The sequence below is a fragment of the Zingiber officinale genome, chromosome 1A, assembly GCF_018446385.1.
Source record: "Zingiber officinale cultivar Zhangliang chromosome 1A, Zo_v1.1, whole genome shotgun sequence".
Taxonomy (NCBI): domain Eukaryota; kingdom Viridiplantae; phylum Streptophyta; class Magnoliopsida; order Zingiberales; family Zingiberaceae; genus Zingiber; species Zingiber officinale.
Window position 1 is genome coordinate 155,549,664 of NC_055987.1, and position 13,182 is coordinate 155,562,845.

The following is a 13,182-nucleotide window of genomic DNA, read 5'->3' on the forward strand; positions in this document are numbered from 1 at the left end:
TTCATCAATTAAACTAATTTATAAATTTAACTTGAGAGGCAAATCAAAACTCCAAGTTTAACTAAGACATGAGAGATTTCAAAATTTCAATCTTAACTGAAACACATGAGATTTCAAAACTCCAACTTCTTATCCAAGAGATGAGTATGACAAATTATAAATAGAATAATCTCGTGATTTGGAATTTATCTCATCATGCACCTCTTGTTTGTATACCTGAATTTATCTCTCTCCATACTCATAGGGTCGACTCTATGGGCAGCTAGGGTAGTAGATCCACTTTTTTTTTTATATTATATAAAAAATTATTTTATTAGTTTATCTTTCATTTAAAAAAATAAAAATAAAATATTACGAGTCAAATACAATTAAAAGGATGTCTCAAATTATATTGATCGAAAAAGAACGCTTCACCACTATATATTTTGTATCAAATATACTATTTATTTCAATGTCATAGTTACTCTATAATTTTGTTTAGTTGCTATCATCTATTTAATTTTTTAAATTGACTAATCTGAGGCGATCGACTCGGACCCATGTAAGTTTTCTATTGATCACTAAGGTAAATTGGGAAACGCTAATGGATGCCCATCTAGATAGTCAGTATACTTAGCTCTGTTTCTTACTGAAAGAAAAATTTTCTACAGTATGTCGCGGCTGAGATTCGAACCATAGATCACTTAATTATCCGTTTGAGGACCTAACTATTGCACCATTGGCCCGGGGGCCATAGCTACTCTATAGTTGCTAGAGTAGTTTCTACAACATGATCATTGATTATTTTCATTTTAATCGAAATTACTATACATATAATATTATTATATCAAAATACTGTATTTGATTGAAATTAAATTTAATCAAAATTATTTTAAATCAGTTAAAGGTGTAAAACTCTAAATTTTAAACTTTAAACTCTAAATCTTAAATCCTAAGGTACAACGGTATAAATTGTTACATTATTATAGCAATTCCCTAAATAACTACTACACAGTTGTAAAAACTATTAAGTAGTAGTTGCTATTAGCGTTGATTAGCAGGGCTGGCCTTGAGGCATGTCACTAGAGGTGATGGCCAAGGGCCCCCGATTTTTAGGGGCCCCTAAATTTGACATGCATATATAATATATATAATATATACTTAGATTGTTTTAATAAAAATCTAAAAAATATATTTGATTGGATTATTTTAATAAAGGTCCAAAAATATATATATTATTGAATTATTTTAATAAAGGTCCAAAAAATATATTTTCTATTAAAATTTAAGAAAAAAATCTAAAAAGAACATAAAGAAAAAAAAGAAGTAAGGTAAACCATCCTTTTTTTTTTCTCTTTCCAAGATTTTATTTCTTGTACATTTCTTTTTTCATTAATTTATTTACAGAAGTTATAAGATTCTAAAGAGTAAAGTATGAATCTTGAACGCTAATTTCCTCCTTTCTTCTCCTTTTAATCTCTTCTAATTAAATTAGAAAAGTTTATTAATTTTAATTTCATCAACATCATCATTCATCAATATACAAACTTACAATTGCCTACTTATCTATCTTTTTTCTTATTGTCAATATTCAATATTGATTTTTAATATTGTATTGGAGTCAATATTTTATGATTTTTCTTATAGATTTAAAAGAGTTTAAATAAATCATCCAAATTTTAATCATCATAGAATAAGTTATATTGATTGCTTCAAGCACAAATCAGACTTTATTGTTCTTTAACTATTATTTTCACTACTTGTGTTTGTTTCATTATTAGGTTTGTTGCTAATTTTGTGTGTTTTATTTTTAGACTTGAAATTTGTAATACAAACATATTTCTAAAAAAATATTAATCTTGGAGTTAGAAAAGAAACAAAAGAAAAAGAGTGGAACAAATTATTAAAACTGACAAAGATGTTCTTCGTAAGTTTTTTAAAGCTAGCTCTTCAATTGAAAATTCAATTGATGAATTGAAAGAAGAAACTCAAGAAGAACTAAATGATCATGTAACAAATGAGCAGCAATCGAGTAATAAAAAAGAATTAAATAATCATACAATCAATGAGTGGAAAGAATTGAGAGAAAATGATGATCATAATTGAGAAATAAATTTTGTATGGAGTTTATCATATTTTAAATGAAATATATTGATTTTCAAATTTTTCTATTAAACTATATTCAAATTGTACATTAGTAAATTTTTTTCCTAAGAGATCACTTTTCTCTTTTTGCCCAAGGGCCCCCAAAAGTCAGGACCAGCCCTTGATTAGTGTTGCAATAGTTATAAAGTAGTTGTTATATATTTAAACAATTAATCATAGTTGTTATAATTATACCATATATAAGGATATTTTTGAGATAAATAATATAATTAAACATCTTTTTATTTTTTTAAATATCTTTTGATAATTTATATAATTTAGGATGTACTTTTTATTTTTTTTATCTTTACAAGTCAATTTTTTGTTAGATCATATCGTAATGAGAAAAAATATATCAATTTAACTCCATCTGCAAATCTATCAATTGCATTTAGTTGAAACTTTTCAACAATTTTGGTACCAGTGAACCTCTGCTCCTGGATGTCCTGATTAATGCGTTGACAAATTAAACGTCAGCTCAGAGTAACCTCGAGGTCCTTATTTATTCATGAACTCTAAATTTCATTATACATATTACTATATATGTTACTCTTATGCTAGTGCCAAATGTTCCAAGTTATTCTTCGTTTTCTTCTATCCATGAGAAATCCCTCTCAGCAACCAGTATTGCTGACTGTAATTCCTGGGGTTCCTATTTTGCTAGTTCTTTTATCCATTGTCGACGAAGTGATGAAAATTGTCTCCTCGAATCTCAGCTCTGATTTTGTTTTAATTTTTTTTTAAAATTTTACACATAGGAAATTTCTTCTTTTTACAGTAACCTTAGAGTTCCAACAGTTACCACGTTCACAAGATCTAATATCTGCTTATGGTGATCTCGGGTGGAAAAAACTTTTCTTCACGAATATGTTTTTGGCATAATGGCATTTCACGAATTGGATTGAATCAAGAACAGCTGTTTGAGATTTACGTTTAGATACAATTTAATTCCAAGAACACCTAAAATAGTAAAAGTATGTACGTAATGATGGTTCACTTATTACTCAAACAATAATATAATTGTGCGCAGTAGATGCATGCCTTTCATTCTAAAGAGAATATACACGTTCAAAAAGAAACTTCTGATATCTGCCTCATGAGGGCATACATAGTCTTGTAGACTTCAACTAGCAACACAACCTTAATCATAATTGGAGCAAACGAAACCCTAATTAAACAGAGCATCTAGCTAGAAGTAAGAAAGCAAATGGATGGGAATGAATGAATAAAATATGAACGATGAGGAATCACAGATCATTGAGTCGTTGTTCTTGAGGAAGCGAGAAGCGACAGAGAGGGCACGAATAGCTCTGCTCCAGCCATTTCTTCAGACATGCCGCATGGAACAGATGACTGCAAGGCATCGTCAACACTGGAGTCGCTGTCCCGAAATCCTCCAGACATATGGAACAAGAGTCTGGTTCCTCAACGACGACCATCTTGAGGCCCTCCACCGCCGCTGCAGATGCTGGTCTGGAACCTCTTTCGAAGTGGGCATTATTGTGGTCCTCGCTATGGGAAAACAGAGCAAACTCCTCCGGAGGCAGCCATATCTGGAGGCGACTGACGCCCGAAGATGCGAAGGGGACAAAAATGATGGAATATATCTCCATCAAAACAACACTCATCATGGGTAGCCGGCGGACGGCGGAGGATGTATAGTCGCGAAACGCCTCTGCAAGAAGATCTAGGTCGGCGCGCCGTACGTAATTGGCCGCCACACGAACCAACATCACTTGGGTTTCCCTTTCCCATGCCTGCTGCTGCATGAGTAGATGGAAAGGTTGGTGGATGACTAAGCCAACGAACTCACCCGGGTGCTCCGGAGAAGGAAATGTCCGTCGACAGAAGCGAACGATCAATCGGGGCGCCGGAGCTATCGGTTCTGGAACCAGGTGATCTAGCCGAACATGTGCCCGCGCCATCACACGCAGTTCCACACCGCCTGAGACTGCTATCCAAGGCGCAAGATCGACAGGAACAACGTCCTCGACAGGGGAGGCGGCAGTCAGAGGTGAAGGTCTCATCGATAGGGGTTGATTAACAAGTGGCAGTGGAAGCGTACTGTACCGGATTAGAGACAGAGGCGTCTGCGTTGATCCTCCTGGAGTTGGCTGAAGCAGCAGTGAAGAGAAGATACGAGCAGAGAAGCGGTAGTTTAGGAGTAGCTAGAAAGAATTGATGGGTGTGGATTGAGATAGGGCGGTCTTGTTTAATTTATATAGAATCCTCATTTCATCAAACGAAATCAGTTAAATTAGATTAGTTCCTAATAATTCGGATTAGACAGCTGTTAGGAATTTCAATGCAATAGTATAATTTTAACTAATAATAATAATAATAATAATAATAATAATAATAATGACAACGTTGATCGGTAAACGAGTCAAATTACATTATTAATAATAATAATAATAATAATAATGACAACGTTGATCGGTAAACGAGTCAAATTACATGCATGTAGATAGCATTCTACAGGTTTGGAATAAAAAATAATAAATAAACAGAAATGAATGGAAGAAATAAAAAAAATTCGAGGTAGGCTCTTATTTTATTTGGAATAAGACTCCTAATAGAAAGTAGGAATTCTTCGTCCATTTAATACAAAATAATAATCTTTTTAAAAAAAAACTAAATTCATTCTCATGCTCTCAAGACCATCTTTTTCATTTTAACCTGTACAATAAATTATAAGCTATTTGATTTTTATTATAATTTATTATTTTTTATCGTTGATATTCTAACTAGTGTTGATTAAAAATCTAGGTGCTTTTATAGATGTTTATTCTAATTAGTCTAAATAAAAGTTTTATTTATTTGCTATTTTATTATATTTGTCTAGGTAAGTAGTATCGGACATGATAGTGACATCCTACGAGCCGATGAGCAAAAGAAATTAAGAAGTCGAGAAGAGAAAATACCAAAAATAAAGAGAAACCTCCCATTCTCTAGGTTTTTACCAAAATATGAAAATTTTACTAAAAATAGAGAATTAATTTTCAAACAGCTAATTACCAAAATATATTTTATAGACTTTAATAACCAAAGACAGGAAAAAGAAATCCTAATATATAAATTACAATTTCTATTTTTTAAAGAAACGAAAAAAAAAATCTAAAATAAAAAAATATTAATAGAGATAAAAAATAAATAAAATCTACTAATAGCTACACTTCTAGTAGTCCCTTTTATTCTTTTTAATAATTCCATAAAAAACTACCACCAGACGTGACTCCAACTTGGCCAGAAGTCCAGCTCCTGGATTATCAACAAGAGCTTTAGGATTCTTATACAACAAGAGCTTAAGATTCTTATACATCTTCGAATAATTGCTACTATGGTCTGCCACATCTGACACATATTCCTTTATCTTGATATGGAGATTCAAAGTCTCCTTCTATTGTTCATTAAGATCCAATCCCCGGCAAGCTATTTACTGACACAATCTTCTTCGAATCGTTGTCAGCTTTTGTATATACGAACGCATAGGCATCCTCAGGTTCATTACACCCATCGATTCCAATCACTTCTCCATCAGTAGGTCCGAGATGATCCTTGCACCACCATCGACGAGGGAGAATCCGGCGGCTAGGAAGGAAGAGTTGACGGCAAAGATTACCTTGTCAACTTTATCATAGTTGTACACTGGCTTGCTAATTTCTTCGGTCTTGTCTTCTAGGTCTTTTCTCATATGGCATTCAATAAATTGCTTGATATAATTTGATAAAAGATTCAGAATTATCCTATTAGACATCACATGAATTAGGAATAAATAAAGGCATCAATAAATCAGCTAGTGTAGCAACAACATCCTTCTCGTCCACGATCATCTTCTTGAATTCATGGACAATAGAGAGGTTAGACATAACACAATGTAGCAGCTGCATTCTTCACTAACCATTGCATGGTCGTCAACCTCTGCTTCTCTTTGTTCCATGCAGTCCTCTTATTGTTGGAGCACAACTTGAACCCTCCCACATAAACACTCTCCAACTTGAAGCTCCTCTCCTCCTCCACTACTTCACCCAGCTGATCCTCTGCGATGGTTTGCACCATGGCTCTCACAAGAAAACAGGGATTCAAAAATAAATTTTTAAGACGGAATTAAAATTTGTTTTTGATTTAAGTCAATTAGAAACGGAATTAACAAGTAGCGGTGGAAGTGTACTACTCTACCGGCATTATATAAAGCGCATGAATCCGTTGGTTGCTCTTCAATTGGAACCGTTAACTTCAATTTTATTGGAAATTTTATGTCCGATCGTTCCAATCAATCACGTGTTGCTCTCGAGGACAATGATAGGCAACTAGACCTATGATTTATTGTTATTTTAGGTAATTAGGACGCAAATTACAGTTACAACTGGGTTAATAATTGCACTATATCTTGTCAGATCTAGAACAATGGTTATTTTAGTTATATGTAATTTGATTCCAACAGCAATAACTAGTCAAAATTATTTTATACCAACAAAGTAAATTTATCAGAATCCGGATAGGATTCATTTTAAATAAATAAATAAATAAATTATGACAATCATTCCTAATTCTAGTTGGGTCAATCTGCAGACTACATAATTCATTCCGGAGTTCTATTATGTTCATATTTGTTTTTTTTGACAGTGTAATTCCATGCATATTATGGCAGGCATTTCTTAATTATTTTTTTTTCTCAATCACACTACTGGTCACTAATTCTAATTGGATCAATTTATAATAATAAATTATGATAATTCTCATTAATTATTGGTCAAAACTAGATGCTAAATGTTATCGGTAACCACATTAATTAGGTTACTAAATGAAGTCAGATAGATTCTTCCAAATCTAATCGAGTTGAGTTTTTTTATTGAAATTATTTCGATTGAGCTAGGGTTCAATGGAAATAACATTCATCGTACAAATTACAAATCATAATTTTAAAGAAATAAGATCGTACAGTCTTGATGAGTTTTTTCATAACAATTTCTTGTCCGGCAACATCCTCTGTTTAGAGAGTATCAAATTGTAACTAAGGATTTCTCAATTGATCATGAAATAACATCAGTATTCATCAAATTGATGTTCTCATCCATCAAATAGATCAACGTAGTAAAAGAGTAGTAATATAATTACAAATGGTATCGATCATCATTTTACAAATCAAGGAATGGATGAATCTCTTTAATTTTCTCAGTTACGTTGCAGTAGATCGATCCAGTCGCTACTCTGCGGTGGGAAGTGAGAATCTGCAGAGGGGGCAAGAATTTCTTCGTCGCAACCACTCCTTCAGACACCCCTCGTGAAATGAATGGCCGCAAGGCATTGCCAGAGCCTGAGTCATCACCTCGAAATCGTCAAGGCAGATGGAACACGAGCTATCTACTGCTTTCGTAGTGACCATCTGGAGCCCCACCACTGCTGTTGTGGACGCCGGCCTCGGCCCTTTGTTGAACTGGATGAAGTTGATATCTTGGTCGCCTCCGAAAAAATATTCATTGGCCTCCCGAGGAATCAAATAGTGACGGCGGCCGGTAGTAGCGGAAGGAGTGACGGTGATTTCAATGATGGAAAAGAACTCCATAGAGACCAACTCCGTGATTGGAAATCGGTCGAACACCGTGTAGGTGTATCTTCGGAAAGCTTGAGCGAGAAGGTCGAGGTCGGTGGGGCTCACGTGATTCGCTGCGACATGGAAGAACATTTGCTCCGTCTGCTCCTCCCAGGTGGGCCGATGTCTGATGTGGCAGTAGGGCTGGGGGATGGTGAAATGGGCGCACTCGGCAATGACGTGGTCGGAAGACGAAGAAAGCGTCTGGCGGCAGAAGTGCGAGATGAATTGGGGCTCTATGTCTTGATCAGGCTGTAAGAGCCCTGTCACCACTCGCGCGTTAATGTGAAGAGTGACGTCAGCTGTGTCGGCCGCCCAGCCAGGTATCTCCCTCGATGAGACAAGAGGCGTCTGCGTTGATCCTCCTGGAGTTGACTGAAGCTGCAGGATCCATGAAGAAGGAGAAGAGAAGAGAAGAGAAGCGGTAGTTTAGGAGAAGTTGTGCAAGAAAGAATTGATGGGGTAGATTGAGATAGGGCGGTCTTGTTTAATTTATATAAAATCCTCATTTCATCAAATGAAGTCAGTTAAATTAAAACTATTGGATTCCTAATAATTCGGATTAGACAGCTGTTAGGAATTTCAATGCAATAGTATAATTTCAACTTATAAAATAAATAATAATAATAATAATAGGCAACGTTTACAGATTCGGAAATAAAAAACTAATAAATAAACATAAATGAACGGAGGAAAAGAAATTAGAAGTAGATCCTTAGTTTATGGTTCTGTAAATTTATTTATCTAGATATTTTATTCAAATATTTTATTTTAAATTTTAGATAAAGTAGTTATAAAATTTTTACGTCAAGTATACTATCTATTCTCTAAATATATAATTTAATAATTTTATTTAAAATTTTAGATAAAGAAATTTTTTACATTAGTTATAAAATCCATTTCCTAAATTATATATTTATATTAGTAATTTTCTAAATTTAAGGAATGAATTTAATTCCTAAATATTACAGAGGAGAGAGAAAAAAATAAAGAAACTGATATATGATATATTAAAAAATAAATATCTAAATTTAATAAATAATTTATTTATTTTAAATTATATATTTTAGATTGAAAATTTTGTATGGATGCTTTTAGAGTCGTTATATTCTAATATTATTTATATTACAAAATTTCTTTAATTAATTTTTTTTAATTATATATCGATTTTCTTCCCATATCTCATTTTTTTCTCTTCTTCATCGTAAGTGATTTAAAAGGATCTTCTCTCCTCTTGATCTCCCTTTCTCGCTCATTCTTGTTTGATAGGAATAGAAAGTGGGAATTCCTCATCCGTTCAATACAAAATAACAATTTTTTTTTTAAAAAAATGATCACCCTTATCATTTTAACGTCTAAATAAATTTTAAGCTATTAGATTTTTATTATAATTTAATATGTTTTATTGTTGATACTAGTAACTAATTTTACTATTTAATTAAGAATTTACTCTTTTATTAATTAATTTTGGTGAAACCTAACATAAAATTATATTGATGTTCTTTTTTTTTTAACATAGAAAATAATTTCAAAATTTATTAGTAATTTTCACAAATGAGATCTTAAGTTTAAGACTCAGGTGTGGTATTATTGAGAATTTTTGCTCATTAATCAATCAGTGATTTAGAGTTCGAGACTGGTGTATTATTGAAAATTTTTCAAGATTTTGTAGCATATTATTGAGATTTTTTCTCATTAATCAATCAAGAATCTAGAGTTCAAAACTCAACGTATTATTGAAAATTTTTTCCATTAATCAATTAGAAATGTAGAGTTCGTTTTACACGTCTTAAAATTAGTAACACTGTGAGCAGAGAAACTTTTATAAATACTTTGGGCTGGTGATTTTATAAAACATACTTTTCTTGATTTTTTTACTAAGATCAAATGTGATATCAAAATACTTTTTTATAAGAGGGAGTCCGTTACAGTAGCTTGTTATTGTGATTCTCGAGTATCACGTTAGCATTGCACTATTGCATTGGTCTGGCACACTCTTACCTAATTTATGGGCGACTTTTTGACTAAGATTAAGTGTAGTATTTGTTCTTATTAGTTTACTGTCTAATATAAATAATTAAATTATTTTTTTTATGAAGGAGAGTTTGTTATCTGCACGCGTTTATGTATTATATAACGCACGTAACTAGGGGCGAAGCCACTTATAAAAGTAGGGGCAATACTAAAAAATTAAAACTATTTTTAGGCCAATTCTTCTTCTGGTATAAGGTGTACACAATCGCTAGTGTTGAATAAAATTCTAGATGCTTATTCTAGATGTTTATTCGAATTAGTCTAAATAAAAATTTTATTTGTTTGTTATTTTATTATATTTGTCTAGGTAAGTGATGTCAGATAGGATAGTAATTATCCTATAGGCTAATAAGAAGAGGGAATTGAGGAAAAGATAGAAAAGAAAATGCCAAAAACAAAGAGAAGCCTATCGTTCTATGATATATTTTTTTTCAAACTTTATTAAGAATAGAGGATTAATTCTCAAACAACTAATTACATATTTAATATTTATATAGACTTTAGACTTTTGTATAAAAAAATATAAATATATAGACTCCAATTTCTATCTTGTAAAAAAAGAAAAGAAAATTTTAAAATAAAGAAAAAATTATTAATAGACTTATAATTTAAAATCTTTAAATGAACTTAAAATCTAAAAATATAATAGATAAAACTTACTAAAAATATTTAAAATACCAAAATACCTTAAATATCAAAAAGGTTAAAATTAACCAAAAATAATAATAATAAACTATGGATCTTCTGCATCAATTACCCCGGGTTGAAAGAACCATCCTCGAGTTTAGAGTAGTTTAGGTGATAACCCAGGAAAAAGATCATTTAATACAAAATCCGTAAATCTGTTAGCAGCTGGTGCACTTCTATTAGTGTATTTTTTTAAATAATTCCATAAAAAACCACCACCTGACAGACTCCAACTTGGACAGAAGTCCAACTCCTAGATTATCAACAAGAGCCTTAAGATTCTTATACATCTTCGGATAATTGCTATTCTGGTATGCCAAATTTGACATGTATTCCTTTATGTTGATATGGAGATTCAAAGTATCCTTTTGTTGTTCATTAAGATCTAATACATCAATGGAAGTATGCCCCCTATAGGCAAGCAATTTACTAACACAATCTTCTTTGAATCGTTGTCAGTTTTTATGTATACGAAGGCATAGGCATGCTCAAGTTCATTACACCCATCTATTCCAACTACTTCTCCATCAATAGGAGGTTTATCCGAGAGGGTCCTTGCACCAGTATCAACGAGAAAGGATTTAACGGCTAGGAATGAAGTGAGGACGATAAAGACTACCTTGTCAACTTCATAATCATCGTACATTGGCTTGCTAACCTCTCCAGTCTTGCCTTCTAGGTCTTTCATAGATGGTCTATAATCAATTGCTTTATATAATTTGATAAAAGGTTCATAATTATCTTATTAGACATAACATGAATCCGGAATGAGTAAAGGATCATCATCAAGCACTTTGTTTGCTCCATAATCATCACCGCGGGACTTCCTTGCATTAGTAAATCAGCTAGTGCAGTAGCATCACCCCTACTCGTCCACGATCATCTTCTTGAATTCATGGACAGTAGAGAGGCTAGACAATGTAGCAGTTGCATTCTCCACTAGCCATTGCATGGTCGTCAACCTCTAGTTCTCTCTAACCCATGCACTACTGTTATTGTTGGAGCCCAACTTGAGCCCTCCCACATAAACATTCTCCAACCTGAAGATTCTCTTCTCCTCCACTACTTCACCCAGTTGATCCTCTGCCATGGTTTGCACCATGGCTTTGTGGGAGCCCCCACTACTTCATAACCCCTCATGGAGCTCTTAGTTGAATTAGCACTGCAATTATAGCTCTGTTGCAATTTGTGCTCCAATCTTCATGTTTAATGACTAAATTTAGAGTGTTACCAGAAGGTGGAGCTTCCATGGGAGCTTCTTCATTTGCTCATGTCAGTTTGGATTTTTGAAGGAGTCCTCGTCTATGACCTCCATCTTCTGTAGGGCAACGGACATGACTTCATCCAGAGTCATTTCTATTGGAGCAATCTTGCTTCAAGATGATTTGGTGTGACCATGAGTTTTGATGATTTAGACAAAGAGTTTAAGTTAGGTTTATCCTTATAATTGATATGTGTATATGAGTGTGCAGGTTTGCATGATACACATATGACTCAGCTTGATAACTTCGGGTCCGGTGAAGGATGGAGCATCTTAGGGACCGTGGACAAGGCAGCAAGGACAAGGGCTGAGAGAAGTGACTTCGAGGCATACGCGAAATATGACATTGGGACAAGTCGCGGGCTTGGATGCATCCAAGGGACGAAAGCAAAAGGAAGTAGGGTTGAAGGCAAGAGGTCAAGGTTGTAAGGAAGAGTCATGTGAGTCGTAAGGGTGAGGATCTGAGTGCTGAGAGATTGTACTCGGGGTACTAGTCGATTGATACTTTCATCAGTCAACTGGTTCAATTGATTGGGAGCAAACAGAATGCCTCTGTTTGTTCGGTCAGTATGGAGCAGTCGACTGATACTTTTGCTAGTCGACTAGGATCGAGTTGTTGGGATGTAACAGTTGAATCTCCATAGAGGGCAGTTGACTGGTATGCGAGGTTTTCTAACCTGTGGCCTATATAATTAAGGCTTGAAAGCTTGGTTAAGGTTGACGAAATAGATATGGTTAACCCCTATTAGCAGTCTACCAGTGCCCTAGCATTGCAAGTGTTCTTGTGAGAGTTGTGGAGAGATTTTTTCACCCACAAGGAGCTATGTGAACTAGCCGGAGTTTACCGGGAAGTCATCCACTGACAGATCGAGATCGTTCACCTTTCGGATAGCCATAGAGTAGGAGCTTTATCTCTGAACCACGTTAAACGAGCGTGTTAACGATTTGTTATTACCTTTAGTGTTTAGCTTGTTTATTTTGTATTATTTCGCTGCACAACTAACAAGTGTAAGAAGAACCGTAAATTGGGGGCACCGTCTATCCAAACCCCCTTCTATCCAGTTATCCGATCTTCAACAAGTGGTATCAAAATGAGGTCGCACTTTACCGAACTAATCGCCGAGAAGAGTAACATCAAGTAGATGACTGACTTGATTGAACCTCCAAAGTATGAAGGAGGAAGTCTAATGGACATCACATATTAGATGATGAAGATGAAGGTTTTCTTCAAAACGGATTGAGACATCATGATGATTGTCAAGGAGCCGTTCAAAGTTCTAAGAGATAAAAAAGAGAAAAGACTCTGACCAAGATATTGGACCGAGGAATAACGATCACGATCAAAGATAAATGAGAAGGTAATATCGATTTTAATTGATATTTTACCTTCTAACGTAATAAGTGATGTAAGCGAGTACGAGAATGCTCATAACTTATGGAGCAAGATAACGTTGGGTCTAAAAGAAGAACCTAACCCTACAAA

The 13,182-nt window shown here is 33.9% G+C and overlaps 1 pseudogene; it reads left to right on the plus strand.

The window, feature by feature from the left end:
- The first annotated feature begins 9,573 nt into the window (after positions 1–9,573).
- LOC122039404 lies at positions 9,574–9,717 on the plus strand (annotated as a pseudogene).
- The last annotated feature ends 3,465 nt before the right edge of the window (positions 9,718–13,182 follow it).